The 17,165-nt window shown below is 37.9% G+C and overlaps 1 long non-coding RNA gene across 1 annotated transcript in view; it reads right to left on the reverse strand.

The window, feature by feature from the left end:
• Nucleotides 1–16,454, reverse strand: part of LOC131423100 (uncharacterized) — an 85,919-nt gene extending 69,465 nt beyond the window's left edge. The window contains exon 1 of the long non-coding RNA XR_009224230.1: nt 16,395–16,454. This is a non-coding gene — a long non-coding RNA (uncharacterized LOC131423100). The remainder of the gene's footprint in view (nt 1–16,394) is intronic.
• Between the last annotated feature and the right edge of the window lie 711 nt (nt 16,455–17,165).

A 17,165-nucleotide genomic window follows, 5' to 3' on the forward strand; every position in this document is an offset into this window, starting at 1 on the left:
TAAAACAAAGAGTCCTATTATATTGCAGGCTTCTTATATTTCCTAGCAAATTGAACAACCAGCAGCATGAACCCAAATATAAGGCAAACACCGATAAGAGCTGCATCCTCAATATAAAGCACTAAATCCTCTGTTCATGCAGCGGCTAGAATGGAGCACTTTGGGGCTAAATGGATGAATTCCCATCAAGTCAAACTGTTCTATACTCTCTGGGCAAAAAGAAGAAAATAAAATAAAGAATTCCCACTGATATTTCCTCCTGAAAGAGGAAATTAACAATACAAGAATGGTAGATCCAAATATCTCTGAGGATCAATGTCTTGCTCTCTAAAAATATTCACTATTTCCCAAAGTTTGACTTTCTATCTAGAAATTCTCAAATATATATAATATGATGTGAAGATAGTTTTGTTTTGTTATGTTTTGCTTGCTCTTCAAATAATTACACACAGTAATGCTTGACAATAAACATTTCTCAGAACACTCTTGATTTAACCTGAAGGAAACCCAGCTTGGACAAACTTAGGCCAAAAGGGAAGTACATTTGTTCACAAAAAGAAACAACCCAAAGTCGCATGAGCAGCTGGTTTTAGGAACAACCATAAACAAGAAAAGGACTTTTTCCAGGCTCTCCATGTCACATTGTCGATTTAGTTCCTTTGTGCAGAGGAGCATCCACACAGTGGATGTCAGGTCTCCCAGTTGCTTCCATAGTCTTAGTCCTCCCCTCACCAATCGAGAAGAACTAGCTCTCTTTCTTAAATTCCAATTTCAAAATCCCTGGAGAAGGTATCTGAATGGCACCTCTTCAAGTACATATGTAACTCTTTCTAATTAATGATGGCCAGGGTGGGACTTGTAAGATGTTAGCTCTTATTCAAACCATAAGGTTGAAGCAGTGATGGGGGTAGTGGGCAGGAGAGGGATAGTTGTTCAAAACAGTGTAGGACAAAATAATAGATTCTACCACCATATGTAACTTACAGTCTATTGTAAAGCTTTTCTCACTTATTCATTTACTTATGTTAATAATTCTTGTGATTTTAAATGAATATATATTTTTCTGTATAATTATAGTTTACAATCAGGGAAGAAAAATATTAACATGTTATGATAAGTAGAAAGTCTGTATTACAGACACACGTTTGAAAACAACGTTGGGCATACTTTTTTAAGTGGGCAAAATAATGTCTTTCCATCTGGGAATAATTCATTTTTCAAATAAATAAAACTTTCTATATATTGAGAATTGCTATGTGGTGCTAGGCAATATTTCAATAGCTTTAGACATATTACATCACTTATTTTTACATTGATGCAAAATAACATAGATCCATTTGCAAGTAAGAAAATTTAGAAGAGATTTTATAGCTTTCCCAATGTCACTCAGTTAGTACACAATACAGTCAGGATTTTAGAATTAGGGCTTTTTTTTTTTTTTTTTTTGAGGAAGATCAGCCCTGAGCTAACATCCATGCCAATCCTCCTCTTTTTGCTGAGGAAGTCCTGCCCTGAGCTAACATCTATTGCCAATCCTCCTCCCTTGTTCCCCAAAGCCCCAGTAGACAGTTGTATGTCATAGTTGCACATCCTTCTAGTTGCTGTATGTGGGATGCCACCTCAGCATGGCTGGAGAAGTGGTGCGTTGGTGAGCACCTGGGATCCAAACTCGGGCCACCAGTAGCGGAGTGTACACACTTAACCACTAAGCCACGGGGCCTGCCCCTACAGTCAGGATTTTGAACTCAATTTTTCTAAATCCCTCTTAATCACTCATATACGGTAAGATATACAGTAGTGAAATTATAATATCTTTTGTTTCCTTCTAAAACCTAAGGAGGAGAATACTATTAAAAATTTATTTACTATATTTAAAAAATTGAACTACAGAATGTGAACTGGGATTACACCAAGCGTGATAGACACGAAAATAGTGGCTAAATAGATAAATTTTCCTTGATATATTGTGTTCTAGATTCATCATTTTACTAATCTCACTTATTAAAAAAAAATTCAAGGCTTTAAAAAGCAGGAGTAAAGAGGGGCCAGCCCCGGTGGTGTAGCGGTTAAGGTTGCACGCTCTGCTTTGGAGGCCCGGGTTCACAGGTTTAGATCCCAGGCACAGACCTACACCACTTGTCAAGCCATATTGTGGCAGCATCCCACATACAAGGCGGAGAAGGATTGGCACAGATGTTAGCTCAGGGTTGGTCCTCCTCAAGCAAAAAAGAAGGAAGATTGGCAACAGATTTTAGCTCAGAGTGAATCTTCCTGACAAAAAAAAGAAAAAGCTGGAGTGAGGAGATCACAAATCAATATCTCACTTTACCTTAATTTTAGGCAGTTAATTTTTTTAAAGATATCTTGTAACATGATAAATTAACTAGATTTGGTAAGCTAAAGCCATATCCATTCTTATAGAAATTGTAAAATTGATTCCATTTTAATCTTCCCTCCACTAAGAATCTAGAGTATTCTGACTTTCAGGCTTCCTTTGTAATGTCACAGTTTGTTTTGTATGTTAGTGCCTCCCCTCCTTTGTTAGAACTTTATTCTCTGTTGTCTCTACTTCAAGGTTACTGAGTTACATGAGTCTTAGATCTGTATCTACCAGCATGACCTTAATCTTAAACAGACCCAACTACTAACTGATCATTTTCTTCCCTTAAAAATGAATGCTCCTGAGCCGGCCCAGTGGCGTGGTGGTTAAGTGCTCGCCCTCCGCTTTGGCGGCCCACAGTTTGCAGGTTCGGATCCCACGTGCGGACATACACACAGCGTGTCAAGCCATGCTGTGGCAGCGCCCCACAAAGTAGAGAAAGATGGGCACAGATGCTAGCCCAGGGCCAGTCTTCCTCAGCAAAAAGGAAGAGGATCAGCATCGGATGTTAGCTCAGGGCTGATCTTCAATTAAAAAAAATGAATGCTCCTTTCTAACAAGTTTCCAATTCTTGTGTATTCATTGATATGGTCTTGGGCAGGAGATAACTTTACTGAAAGTGCTTTTTAGCTATGTCTTGAAGGATAAAGATTTGTTTGGTTATGCTTTCTTTATTCCTGCAGTAAACGTACAATAATATCCCACAGTCACTCACTGTGTGACTTGTTGAGCAGGTACTCAAGATATTCAGAAAGTTCTTGAACAAGTATTTATCAAAGGCCTACTACGTGCCATCACAATTCAAAATGCTGAGAAATGGCAGTGAACATGACAGACAAGGAACTTATATTTTAGAGAAGAGAGACAAAGTAAACAATAAATAAATATAATGACAAATGAAGAATGAATTAATAATAAAGAACTGCAAAATATTAGAATAAGAGCTACTTAGTTTGGGTCCTCAGAGAAAGTCTTAAAGATGTGATAAGCTGTTATGAGAGGTTCGGGGATTCCATCGGAGACGTAAAAGAAACTTTCTACTCCAAACAAATGGAATGAAGGTATATTTTATTATATAGAGGATAGTAAAGGCGATAGTCCGCACACAGATCCGAATAGGTCAAATAATAAGAGGGAAGAAACACCAGCTCGACTGGAAAGGGAAAACATCCACATCGGCTGAGATAGCAGCAGATCCGAATAGGTCATATAATAAGAGGGAAAAACATCAGATCGATCGGAAAGGGAAACACCAAATCGACTGAAGGGAAATGACACAAATCAACCGGAAAGAGAAACACCAGGTTGACCGAAAAGAGAACACATCAGATCAATTACTTCACAGTAAATCAATTACTCACAACATCCACGCCCCACTGTCGGAAGAGTCCTGTCAATCGACACGGCTGGGCAAGGATCACACATCCGGGGCAAGGCGTCTCTTCCACAGGTGGAACTCTCACCAGGGCTCAGTTTCCAGCAGTTTATATAAGCAGTTACAGAGTTTACAGAGCAAGCATCTAGTGTTCCCATGCACAAAATGGTTATCAGTGGTGTACGTGCACTGAGCCCCTTGGCTAACGTTCCAGCCCAGTAGTTGTGTACGTGCATTGTTCTCTTTGGTTATCGTCTTAGCCCGGCACAGATGGCCCGTCCATCCCACACTACGACGCTCCAAGAGCCTTGAAATGTTACAACTTGCAACTCTCTCCGTGGGAGAAAGGCCAGTTCCCGGGAAAAGGCCAGTTCCCACCACACAGACAGCAACTTTGTATTTCTTTGTGTGCTGGTGGCTATAGGTCAATGGAGCGGCCAAACATGGCTGTACTCATGTCAAGACATAAGCTCTAAATGATGAGAAGGAACCAACCACAAGAGAATCAGATGGAAACATGTCCAAGAAAAAGAAAGGAACACTAAAAGTTCCTTAAGGAACACTAAAAGTTCCTTATGTAGAGTGATGTGCCAAATATCTCTAAAGTGATACCAGATAAGCTTGGATAAGCAAATAGGGCATAGATTATGTAGGACTTGGTGAGTCAGGCAAGGGTTTTAAGCCATGGAACAACATGTTCTGACTTGTAATTTTATTTTGGCTTCTAATTGTATTGTATTGTTACACTGGAGCAATTGTAGAAGGAAAGAGTCGAGAGAAAGAAGACAATTAGAAGGCTATTACAGTTGTCAGGGGAAGAGATGAGCGTGTATTAGGTGTTTGCTAACCTATCTCCTTTGTGCAATTTGAAAAGGATGATCCTTTCAGTGCTAGGCTTGCTAAAAATCCAAAGAATTTGTACCAAAAAAAAAAAAAAAGCATCCCCTTTGCCAAAAAGACACACACCAATACTAGGATAGCAAGTAGAGCATGGGCTGGATTTCACACAGACTTATCTCCTGGCTAGATGCCGTTGTCCATTGAGCAATCCACATAACCACACATTGTAGATGTGGTGATAATAGTTGAAGTGTTGTGAAGTGAATGGATTCAGAATATATTTGAAAGTAGAATGAAAGAATTGCTATATGATTCATTAAAAGATTGAGGAAAAGATATGAATCAAAGACAATATCTAAATTTTTGACTTGACGAACTCAGTAGATGTTTAGTAAAATTAAAAGCAAAGTCAACAGGAGCATGTTTGGGGTAAAAAGCAAAGAGTTATGTTTTGGCAAAATGGTACAAGACGTCTATTAGAAATCCAAGTAGATATATCATGTAGTCATGAGGAAACTCTGATTTGGTGTTTTGGAAGGATGTCTCACATAGTGACAGTATCTGAAGTCACAGGATTAGATGAGATCACATAGTACAGTGACTAAAGTCTGGATGCAGAAAGCAGGGGCTTCAGGACCAACCCCTGGAACAAGTCAGCATTTGAGATTGAACAGGGAAGGCGGGGCTGTCAAAAGAGACAGAGGTGAGGTGAGAGGACAACCAGGGATTCAAGGAAGAAAGTGGTTCAAGGAGATAACTGGGTTTTGACAACATGTAAGTCAATGGCCATCTTGTGAAGAATAGACTCAGTGGAACAGTAGGATGGGCAGCTCTATCTGAGTGGTGTGAAGAAAGAATGTAGGTAAGAAAATGGCAAAATTATCCACAGAAGACTTTTTCAACAAGTTTTGCCATGGGGAAAGCAAAGACATGAGACTGTAGCTTGGGTGGGGTGGGGTGGGTGTGGAGTGTGGAGGTCAAATTTTCATTTTTGTTTTTAGAAAGGCAAATGGGAATGATTCATAATAATTGAGAAACAGTTTGCAGGAAAAGGAGGGAAAATTATTGGTAGTGAAGTCCTTGAGAGGACAAAAAAAAGCGTCCTGAAAGAGCTGTTGGGAGGTGCTGCTGTCCGGAGAGTACCAAGTCTCAGTTAGAGGGAGAGGATGAAGGGAACCTAGAGCTGAGTCAGAGCACGTCGGTGCTCGGCTGTTGACAGGCAGTGCTTTGCAAAGGGCACCCTTGAAGGGTTTGGGAGCTAAGAGACTAGAGGAGATTGATGCACATACAGCATGGTGTGGGAATTCGAGTTCACTTGATGACAGGTGTCAGAGGTGTCTTGGGCCACTCCAAATGGCCAGGGAGAATCAGAAAGTGAGGAATGACAGGATTAACCCTGATAGTTTCTTGAGAGAAAGTGGGTAAACAGTTCGAGCTGGAAAACACAGAGTTGCCACCTATTTTCATTTCCTGTAGCTTTTATTTTTTGATGGCCAAAGGGTGATTGAGACTTCCTCAGAGACCTTCCTCCTTAGGTAGCCTGGAGGCCTAGTCTTAGCTACTCCCTCTCTTTTTCTGGGAGAGCAATAATATGGGGAGCTGGGGCATGGAGGGGAAGACGAGATTGCATCTTCTCTGCAGCAGCTGGGAAACAAAGGGAAGACTGTGAAAACAGGATTGGTCAACTGATTGAATGAAAAGAGGCATGAATAAATGAGTAATTAATAACCAGATAATATCTTTTTAAACAAATAAGGGTTTTCTCTGAGCTGGAGGACTAAAGTGAGTTTTTCTTTTTTATAAATTTCATTAATAATCTCTGGTTTTTGCAGCTTTAGAATACAAAGCTATAGAATTTCTTTCTACTCTCAAAAATTACCTACTTGTGAAAAAAACTATGAAATCTATCCTTCTTCCAAGAAGGAAGAAAGTAATTTTTTTCTTCCATCCATACCATTAAGTACAGCATCATTTCTAATATTCATCTTCATTCCCTACATTAATTAATGGCATTATGCAAATTGTAATTTTTTACTCAAAAATATTGAAACATGAATTTGTTTTTTCTTTGCTTCAGGTGGTTTATTTCTAAGCTGATAACAATTACAACAGATTTGAATTTCACATTATTGAAAGAGGTTTGGAGCATAATTATAACAAACATGTTAGTTGTCCCTCCAATATTCACCTATTTAGAAATCAATTTCTGCATTAGTTGGCAATGTTTACTGCAAGAAACAGAAAACTGAAGCTTCAGTAGTTTAACGAAATAGAGGTTTAATTTTTCACTTAACAAGAATTCTTTTTGAATTGTGTTCTTGAATATATAGGCTTCGTAAATCAGTTTTATCAATGTTTTCAAAACAATGGTTTCTATTACAAACATCACTTATTCTAAATTTTCTTGTTTGTTTTCTAATGTCTCTGCTCACATACACGTATAAGACAAAGTATTTATACCTGAAATAGTTTCCTGAATAAAAAAAAAGATGGTTTCTTCTTTATTGTTGGAAGTCTTTCAATGAAAATTCAAGGTGTTATAAAATATGAAATAATTACTTATGTCTTAGAAGTTTCATGGTTTTAATATTCCATTTTGATGTTAATTTGGAAACACAGTTCCCTTCTTAGCTGTAATGAAGACTATTTAGAAAGCCAGTATTTTAAAACATTATTCAAAAATAGAAGTAAAAGCCATCAAGGGCCTTAAAATATTTACATATTGTTACCAGTAATATTTACTGCTAATAATTAACTGGCAGAATAATCTGAGATAAATAATAGTACTTATTTACAAAAATATTGATTATAATATTACATAGCCAAAAAGGAATCATTACAAGATTGAAAGTATAAAAATTGGGAGTAATTAAATCAAGGCACATCTAAACAAAGGTTAATTTGCATTAAATGAAATAAAATTTAAAAGTAATCCTTTAAATGACTTACTGGAAGCCTTGCACGCAGGCCAAGATGGAGTAAGAAGGACTGGATTTATTCTCCTGTGGGAACAACCTGAAACCAGACACCGTATGTGAAAGGAGAAATGGACAGCAAATAAACACATGAAAAGATGTTCAACATCATTAGATGTTAGGGAAAAGAAAAGTATATGAAATACCACGACACACCTATTAAAAAGTCAAAACTTTTAAAGCCACATAACGAAGAGTTTAGATTGTATGATTCCACTTATATAAAAATTATAGGAAATGAAAACTAATTTATAGTCACAGAGAGCATCTCAGTGGTAATTTGAGCATGGATGTGGGCCTTGACATGTGGACAGGGACCCAAGGAGGATTTACAAAGCAGTATGAGAAAATTTTTGGTGATGTTAGTTATGTCATAACTTGACTGTATTCGTGGTTTTGCACTTGCATTATGTATCAAAACTCATCAAAGTTTACACTTTAAATATTTGCGATTTATTGTATGTTAATTATGCCCCCTTAAAGCTGTAAAAATGGAAACTAAATGTTTTATGTTAATGAGTAGTGAAAATAATATGATACAAATTTCTTTATGCTATACTAGAAGCAAATATTCCAACACATCAACTGAGCCTGATAATAAAATAATGTTTTTAAAAATTTTTGTTCCATTTGTGAATGCACTATGGAAATGTCATAAAATGAGAATCTATTACATGTAGAATCAAAAAAAAAATGTCTGAAGAAGAGACTCTAAGTCTCATCACGACCTGCACTGAAAGATCATTCTCCCTCCTCACCTCTTCAGTCACGCTCTTGCCTTCATTGGGCAGAATCTAGGGATATCGGGGGGGTGTTTTGTTTTTTTGTTTTAAATCTTACACAATCCCTCTTGACTCAAAGTACAATTGGTTGTCTAGTTTTCCATCTCTTCAAACAATAGAAGCTGAAAAATCTGTTAGAGGCCCACAGTCACTGAAGTGATAAATGACACGAGACAGCATAACTGTGAAAAATGAGCAGGTTAGCAGATCGGTACTGTAATGAATGTCCGTAATAATGGGTCTGAATTAACAATAAAATGTTTCAAAGTCTGTTAACCTGTATTTGTCAATAATGGTTACAAACAGATTACTTGACCATGTGAAAAAATAAGTATCCAGATATCTGCAAGACTCATTCCCAGCAAAGAGTGCCAGAAAAAGAAGGAATTACTTTAAAATCACTGCACAATTTTAGGAAAGTAAAGTGTTGGCTTTGACTCTCACACATATTTTAAATGATGTTCATTCAAAACTCACACTTTTTTCCGTCTTTAAGAGAAAAATAAACACTGTTCAAATTAAGGAAATGATAGCTAAGGCACATTTTATTTTGCATTTTACTTCAAGAAAATATATTCAGTTTAATAAAGATAAAAAGTTTTGTTCTTTGTTTTATCATCATTAGGATCAAAGTATTTAATAATCTTGTGCAGGGAATTCCAATAGACAAATCTATTCCCAAAGAACTTGATGAATACCAAAGAAAAAATATAAAGATAACTATACTAAAAGAATATTTGAGGATGGGTCAAAATTGATGAAAAAAATTAATAGAAGAATAGATAGAATATATACATGGCCACATAATTTATAGGAGGTCCTCAAAATAAGGACAATTCTTATTTATCGATGTATTCACAGTATAATAATGGTGCCTGGTCCATGGTGAGTTCAGTAATGATGCTAAATAAGTGAATTACAAAAATATTGTCCTGATTTTAATTTTAATTTTTTTATCAGTGATATAGTGTTTTTACCTTAGTTAATCATAGCCCTTAAAAAAGAAAAAAAATCCCTTCCTGTAGAGTTTACAGAACAAAGAGTAAATGATTGGCATAGCACGTGCAACCTGCAGGTCATAAAGACTTCATAGGCAAAAGCCTCAGCAGGAATTCAAAAAAACATAATATATATGATTCTGCTGGCTTTGCTAGTCCAAGGCCCAGCATTCTCATCTCAAAGGGATGTAGAAACTGTAACTTATTCTGAGTGAGAACACCCAAAATTGCATGATTGATTAAAAGCTGTCTGCACTTCCTCCTTTCCAGATAAGTAACTCAAAAAAACGAGAGCTTCAGTCCTTGCATCTCAGCACTCTAAAGACCTTCGCTTCCAGGAATGAGCTCCCGCGAAAAGTCTATCTAAGGCAGACGATGGGCTCATGACTTAAAATCACACGCAAACTTCAAGAAGACTCATTACAACTATCAGAAAAAAATAATAAGCTGAAAAACAGACACCTTCAGAAAATCAACAAAATATATCAAACACTTTTGAGGATAAATTGTCTATCATTTAAAACATAAAAATGGAAATCATCTGCTTTTTCACGTCATGCCACAGTGTTTGTTAAAACAAATACAAAAACAAAAAGTGATCTCTCCGCTAACACGATCCTTTTCAGAAAAAATTTACAGCCATGCTACTCAATGCAGAGAAACTCAAAGAAGGTTAGTAAGAAATATGGGATGGAAAATCCTGTCATTGTCAGGATGAGAAGTTTGTTTTTCAAAAACTTTTAGTCTTGGGCCGGCCCCGTGGCTTGGTGGTTAAGTGCGCGGGCTCCAATGCTGGTGGCCCGGGTTCAGATCCCGGGCGCGCACCGAGGCACCACCTCTCCGTCCATCCTGAGGCCGAGTCCCACATACAGCAACTAGAGGGATGTGCAGCTATGACATACAACTATCTACTGGAGCTTTGGGGGGGAAAAAATAAATAAATAAAATCTTTAAAAAAAAAAAAAACTTTTAGTCTTAGGGCAGGCCCGGTGGCGCAAGCGGTTAAGTGCACGTGCTCCACTGCTCCACCCAGGGTTGGCCGGTTCGGATCCCTGACACGCACCAACCGACGCACTGCTTATCGAGCCATGCTGTGGCGGCGTCCCATATCAAGTGGAGGAAGATGGACATGGATGTTAGCACAGGGCCAGTCTTCCTCAGCAAAAAAGAGGAGGATTGGTAGATGTTAGCTCAGGGCCGATCTTCCTCACAAAAAAAAAAACTTTTAGTCATTTCAGGGTTTAAATTTTTTTCTTCTAAATAGATAGTAAATGTATATTCCTGAAAATTTGAAAAACAATTTTCTATAAAGTTTTGAAGTTTATGTAAACACCGAAGTGCATTACGCAAATGACAAGGACAATCTTGTTTAGACCAGTGTCAGGATCTAGTTAGCCTGGCTGAAGCTTTGTACATCTGTGCCAATAGCTGACCGACCCTACAGTCCAGCTTTACCAGAAGATCTTAAACCTACTTTTTTTCTTTTACTTATATTCCAGTTTATTTTAATATTAAAATGATTTATCTTTCAGTTACGCTTTAGGCAATGGTCAAGAAAGCACATATCTGATGGACTGTCCTCTGAACGACAAGTATAAATTCTTTACAAAGTATCAAAAGCAGGGAGCAGGGGGAGCACCCATAAACTGACAGCAAGGGGAACAGATAATCTGGAAGGAGGAACGCACTGAGCAACTTCATTCTTTATGTGACTGTGTGTGTGTGTGCATGTATATTTATTTTACAACTTTTGCTAAGGAGAGGCCTCATTGGTGCCATGCAGATCCCCTAAAACTCCAAGAGAAAACTTTAGTCTTTCTGACTTGAAAACTCAAGTACTTTAGTTTGAGGCAATCACAACAACTGGAAAATGAGGAAAGAATCCTAGAAATAAGAGAACAGAGACAGAGTCTTAATTCTCCCATAAACTCTGCCAACATTTCTGGACTGTCCCCTGAACTACACATTCATGGAGCCAACTCTGAAAAGCTCTGCCAAAGCTGAAAGTACTGAACTGAGATTCTGATGTGTGCCCAAGAGATGGCGTTGTAGTCTGAGTCCAACCAAGTTAAATGTCTCATAAAATAAATAGTCCACTTGGGAAGAGTATAACAGAACGTACAACGATGTCCATGATGCAATTCAAAATTATGGGAGACATAAAGAAACAGGAAAATATGACCCATTCTCAGAGAAAAAGATAATAAATATAAGTGCATCTTGATATGAACCAAAAAATTAGAATTAGCCAATAAAGGACATAAAAGAAAATAAGCTTATAGTAAATACAAGCATGGAAAACCTCAGCAGAGGAATAGAAGCCATAAAAAAGAACTAAATAGAAATTCTAGAACTAAAAAATACAATATCTGAAAAACCATTCACTCAATGTATTTAACAGAAGAATAGAAATAACAAAGGAAAAAGTTAGGAAAGGAATATAAGGCAATAGAATTTAATCAATCTAAAAAATAGAAGGAAACAAAAAAGAAAGTTAAAAAAAATCGGCAGAGCCTTGAGACCTACGAGACAATATCAAAAGGCCTACTCTATAAGAGGAAGAAAGAGAGAGTTGGTAATAAAATTAAAATGTTTAGAGAAATAATGTCTGAAAACTTCTTAAACATGGTAAAGTACATACATTTACAAATGTAAGATGTTCAATGAAACCCAGATTAGATAACAACGATGATAATACTAAGAACATAATAATCAAACTGATAAAATGAAATGTAAGAAGAATATTTTTAAAGCAATCAGAAAAAAGACACATTGCGTATAGCTATCCAAAAATTCAAACGATCATTGACGTGACCAAAATAATAGAGGCCAGAAGACAATGAAACAATATCTTTAAAGTGCTAAAGAAATAAAACCTGTCAAGGCCGGCCCGGTAGTGTAGCGGTTAAGTGCACGCGCTGCTGGAGGCCTGGGTTCGGATCCCGGGCGTGCACCCATGCACCGCTCGTCAGGCCGTGCTGTGGTGGAGTCCCACATAAAGTGGAGGAAGATGGGCACAGATCTTAGCTCAGGGCCAGTCTTCCTCAGCAAAAAGAGGAGGATTGGCATGGATGTTAGCTCAGGGCTGATCTTCCTCACAAAAAAAAAAAAAAAGAAATAAAATCTGTCAACCTGGATACTACATTCACAATGAATATCAACCCAGAATGAGGTGAACTAAATATATTATTAGATTTAAGAGAATTCACTAGAATTCAATATTTAATACCAACAGACCTATCCTACAAGAAATCCTAAGGAATTTCTTCAGACTGTAGGCGATGATATAGTATGGACCCTTGTACATTCAGGAATAAATGAAGAATATTGGAAATAGTAATTTCTTTAAAATGTATACTATTAATTAAAGTAAACTCTGTAATGTTGTCTTATGGGGTTCAGAAAATATGTGATATAACACATATGAAAACTCCACCATAAAGAGAAAGGTGTGGTAAATGGACTTACATGACTGCAAGTAGTACAACGTTATATGGAGGCAGACCTTGAAACAGCGAGAAGGCACGTTGCAATCCTAACATGAACACTAAAAAGTAATGCAGAAAATTTGAGCTAAAAAAGGCAATTGGTAAATTAAAATTCAATTCTAAAACCTACTGAAATAATTTAAAGGAAGGCGGGAAAGAAGAAAGTGAGAAACAAAGAACAGCAGGGGAAACCATCTAGCAAGTAGTAGAATGGTAATCATACATCCAAACATCAAGAATTACATTAAATAATGACAGAGTTACTTGGCAGAGGTTGTCAAAATGTATATAAAAGCAAGGTATTCACTGTAAAAGTGTTTTAATACTTGTGTACAGTATGTTTATATTTTTTAACAAGTGTGAAAAATGTTTTGTCTCATTCACCGTCTAATGCAACGATGCTTCAGACCCTGTGATACCCTATATCACAGTTCCTTCTCTCGTGGCATATCTCTGACTGCTTCCTGGAGATCCACAGCCCAGTTTGAGAAGTACAGAATGATTTATTTTAATTTTAGTGGTCTGAGAAACAAGACTTAAATGATCAACTTCGAGCATGAAAATATCAATTAATTTTTAAGCTTTAGCTGTAGCCTCCCAGAACAGGAAAACTCTGAGTATCAGATACAGTGTTTTATAGACAAATATATTAAAAGAACTGGCATTGTATTTTTGCTTTGTCTCATAGAGAAATATAACTAATAGCTAGGTTAATTCACAATAATGCAAACTCAGAGGTAGGTGATTATTCCTCAAGAGATGATACATTTTGACAATAATGCTTAGTTTTAGGGAAGTATTGGTATTCCATACAAATATATGAATTTCAGGACATATCTGTTCATATATTTCCTATTTTGTCTTAATGATCATCTTCCTTTTCAAAGATTCTATATACTTGGAAAGGTCATGTCCTTTTGTTTCTAATGTAAATTTCTTGTAGCTAGCAGAAGACCAGATTCCCATCACCTCAGCCCAAATAAAACTGTTGTTATTCCTCTGTTTCATGGTGTATGAACTATTATGAGTCTGTGTGGACCTGCCACTCTCTGTCCCAGTTCAGCTAAAGAATGTTTAATGTTTTGAACAGTAAAACTACCTTCTTTCAGGATTGCACTCACATCTTTTTATTGTAAGCATTTATGGTTTATTTGCAGTCATTAATGTCGACATCTTCAAATATTTAGCTCCTCCACAGACAAATGCACACTAAAAGGAAAAATGTGTCCGCATAAATTTCCTATTTGCATGCTTTCCTCCTCCCTCCTCCCTGGCTTCTTTGCACCACCTTGGAGCAGGAGCAACCTTCAGTCATGTCCCTGGCTGAACATATCCATATTCTTTTAGTTCTTTCACCTTCTTTGTAAACATTAGAGAATTGTTGCTCACCTAATTCCTCCCAATCTTTACGAGGATATTTAAGTAAAGATGTGGTGACAGAATGGCGGTTTGGCCATTCTCTGGCCTATCATAGGTATTTCAGGCTGTTGGTAAGCACATTGAATGAAAGGAATCTTAACTCTATAAAGCACAATTCAATAATTAGTAATTTACATTCCTCTCTGTGCCTGTTCTTAGCATAGTAAGTTCTACTAATACACCTGTTGCAAGGACTTGCCAGAAGCCAAATACTGTGTAAATGCTAGGCATGCAAATCTGTATACGATGAAGTCTGACTTCAAGGAATTCAATGTCCACTGGGGGAACAGTAAGATGTGATGAGAGCAATAAAGTATTAATGAGGCAAAAACACGGTACAGAGGAGTAAGTTTAGCAAATCACAAGAACCTGTTATCTATTAAGCACTGTCGTAGATGCTGTGTAATCAGTCTCTAAGCTTCACGGACTTGCTAAAATATAGGAGAGAGAATAGCATTAGATGGCACCCACTTTGATGGCATTAGAATAGCATTAGATGGCACCCACTATTGCTGTGCAAAACCTAAGGAATTCTACAGTGTTAAGCAAATATGGAGCATTCTCTTAAATATCATTATGTTTTGCCAGGTGGCAAGATTTCTTATTTGGCTTAGGACTTAGACACCTGGGTTTTAGTCTTGCTTCCATGACACATTAGTTGTGAGATTTGAGTGTTAATTTTCTGAAGGGTATAATAAGGGCATTTCATCCGTTTTGAAAATACCTTCAAATTCCAATATGCTGATAAATATTTAATAAACAATGTATCTATTTATTCTCACTCCATTCAAACTCCACAGTTACACTATTCCCGAGGGCCCCAGAGTTGTCTAATTGTCAAAATTACTACATCATCCTCATAATTAAGTTTAATTATTAAAACTATTCACTAGTTATCAATTTTTCCAATCCAAAAATCCTTAAAACCCTGTGTTTGGTTCAGTTTTGCATATTTGGTGCATTGTACAGTATCTGAAATTTAGAAAGTCATGACTAAATGCTAATTGTTGAATGAAGGATTAAGTATAAACAAAAGGTGAGAGCAAAGTAAAGCAAAGTATGTGTTACCATCTCCACTTGCATCAAGTTTGAAAAATTTTGCCTCATATATAAAAAAGGAAGATTTTCTTTCTATGTGGAAACTCTTTTTTCTCAGAATATAGAGTTTAATACTTGCTATTCAATGCTTGCAGTAAAATTGGTTATCACAAAGTTTGAAGGTAACATTTAAGGTTATAGATAAGGAATATTGTCAATAAACCTGACTTGGCATTGGCTTAACACTCATTTTACATCTTTAGTTTCTGACTGTTTGTTTGCAGTTATTTACTTTCAAAGAAATAATTTCTGGCATTATTTTCAATAAATATATGTCTCTATTGTATTTTCACATTAAGAGCAGTGATTTCTTTTGAACAGATTTCTCAGTTGGGAAGTATCCTAATAATGCTCAATTATCTCATGTTAAAAAGGAAGTCTTTATGTACTTTTTGAAATAATAATTAAACTTTGTCCATATAGTTAACTGTAACTCTCATGTAAAATAGAGAAATTTACTATTGCAATTTTGTTTACTTTTCCTATAAGAAAAGTCATATAAATATTTTATTTCTTTAAAAATAACATAGATCAGAGAGAGAAGTCAAGATGGCGGCATAGGCAGACTCCAAACTCAACTCCTCCCGTGGACACAGCCAATTTACAACTACTCTTGGAAAAATTACACCTGAGAGAGAATTGAAACCTGGATAAGAGGAAATCCTGCAACAAAGGACAATCCTAATTGAGGTGGAAGAGGCAGAAACTCCCTTTTGGAGAGCAAAAATGCCACCTTCACAAGCTGCCAGCTTCACTGCTGCCAGTGCAAAGGTCCGCAGCCTCCCTGGAGGAGCTGGACCCTGAGCCTGGGAGCACCCCCACTGTGAGCATTTTGTGGACCCAGCACAACCGAGACAAGTGGTATAATATCTGACTTTGCCTGCTACTAAAACATTGGGGAGTACCCCCAGAAAAGCTGGTGCACAAAGAAATTAAAACCAGCTCTTAAAGGGCCCAAGTGCAACCTCATCCGTTTCAGAAAGCAACCTAAAATCACGAGAAAGAAAGGTGCACAGTGCTTTGGGGAAAAGAGAATCACCTGATAGGCTCTGAGTGCATTGCAGTGAGGGGTGAGACCTCTCCAGGGACTGGGACATTGGCGGCAGCCATTGTGGTGGCCTGGGGTGGGCATGCTGACACAGACCCCATTGGAGTTCTCCCTGGGGCCTGCTAGCCCAGGGTCTGCCCCACCCACTAGAGCACTGATTTAATCCAGCTCAGCCAGGGCAGGCAGCCCACCCTAGAGATTGGCCCCACCCAACAACAAGCCCTCAGGCAACTTGTGGGCCTGAATAGATTGGTGACTGGATTCTCTGCAGCCTGGCAACTCAGCCTACTTCAGTGGGGCAGGGTTTGCACAAGGAGCAGGTGGAGAGTGTGGAGCAGTGGTGGAGTGTGTGGGGCTCCCGCCATGGAGAGACTGGGTCCACATCAGGAGGTCATGGCATGCACACGGGGCAGGACTGTGTTGACTGTGTGTGTGGACCTGTGGGCGGCGGGGCTTGTCAGCTGCAGAAAAGACTTGTACTTCTCAAAGACCCACATAGGGGGTTTGCCCCACCTTCCAAAGCCTGAAACTATTGGGTGCTCCCATGCCTGAGGCCAGCCCCACCCAGCTGCAATCCTCAGAGAGCTGACAAGAGACCTAAGGGCTGGAGGCTTATAGCATTTGTAAGCCTCTGAGCCTAACAACATGCCATGCTGGGGGCCTACTCACTTAAAAGAAATACTGCAACACAAATGTGGTATTAGAACTTGCAGCCAACTGTGCTGGGGCTCCCCACACCCGATAAAGAGACTGAAGGGCCCA

This window comes from Diceros bicornis, chromosome 27 (genome assembly GCF_020826845.1).
Source record: "Diceros bicornis minor isolate mBicDic1 chromosome 27, mDicBic1.mat.cur, whole genome shotgun sequence".
In the NCBI taxonomy this organism is placed as follows: Eukaryota; Metazoa; Chordata; class Mammalia; order Perissodactyla; family Rhinocerotidae; genus Diceros; species Diceros bicornis.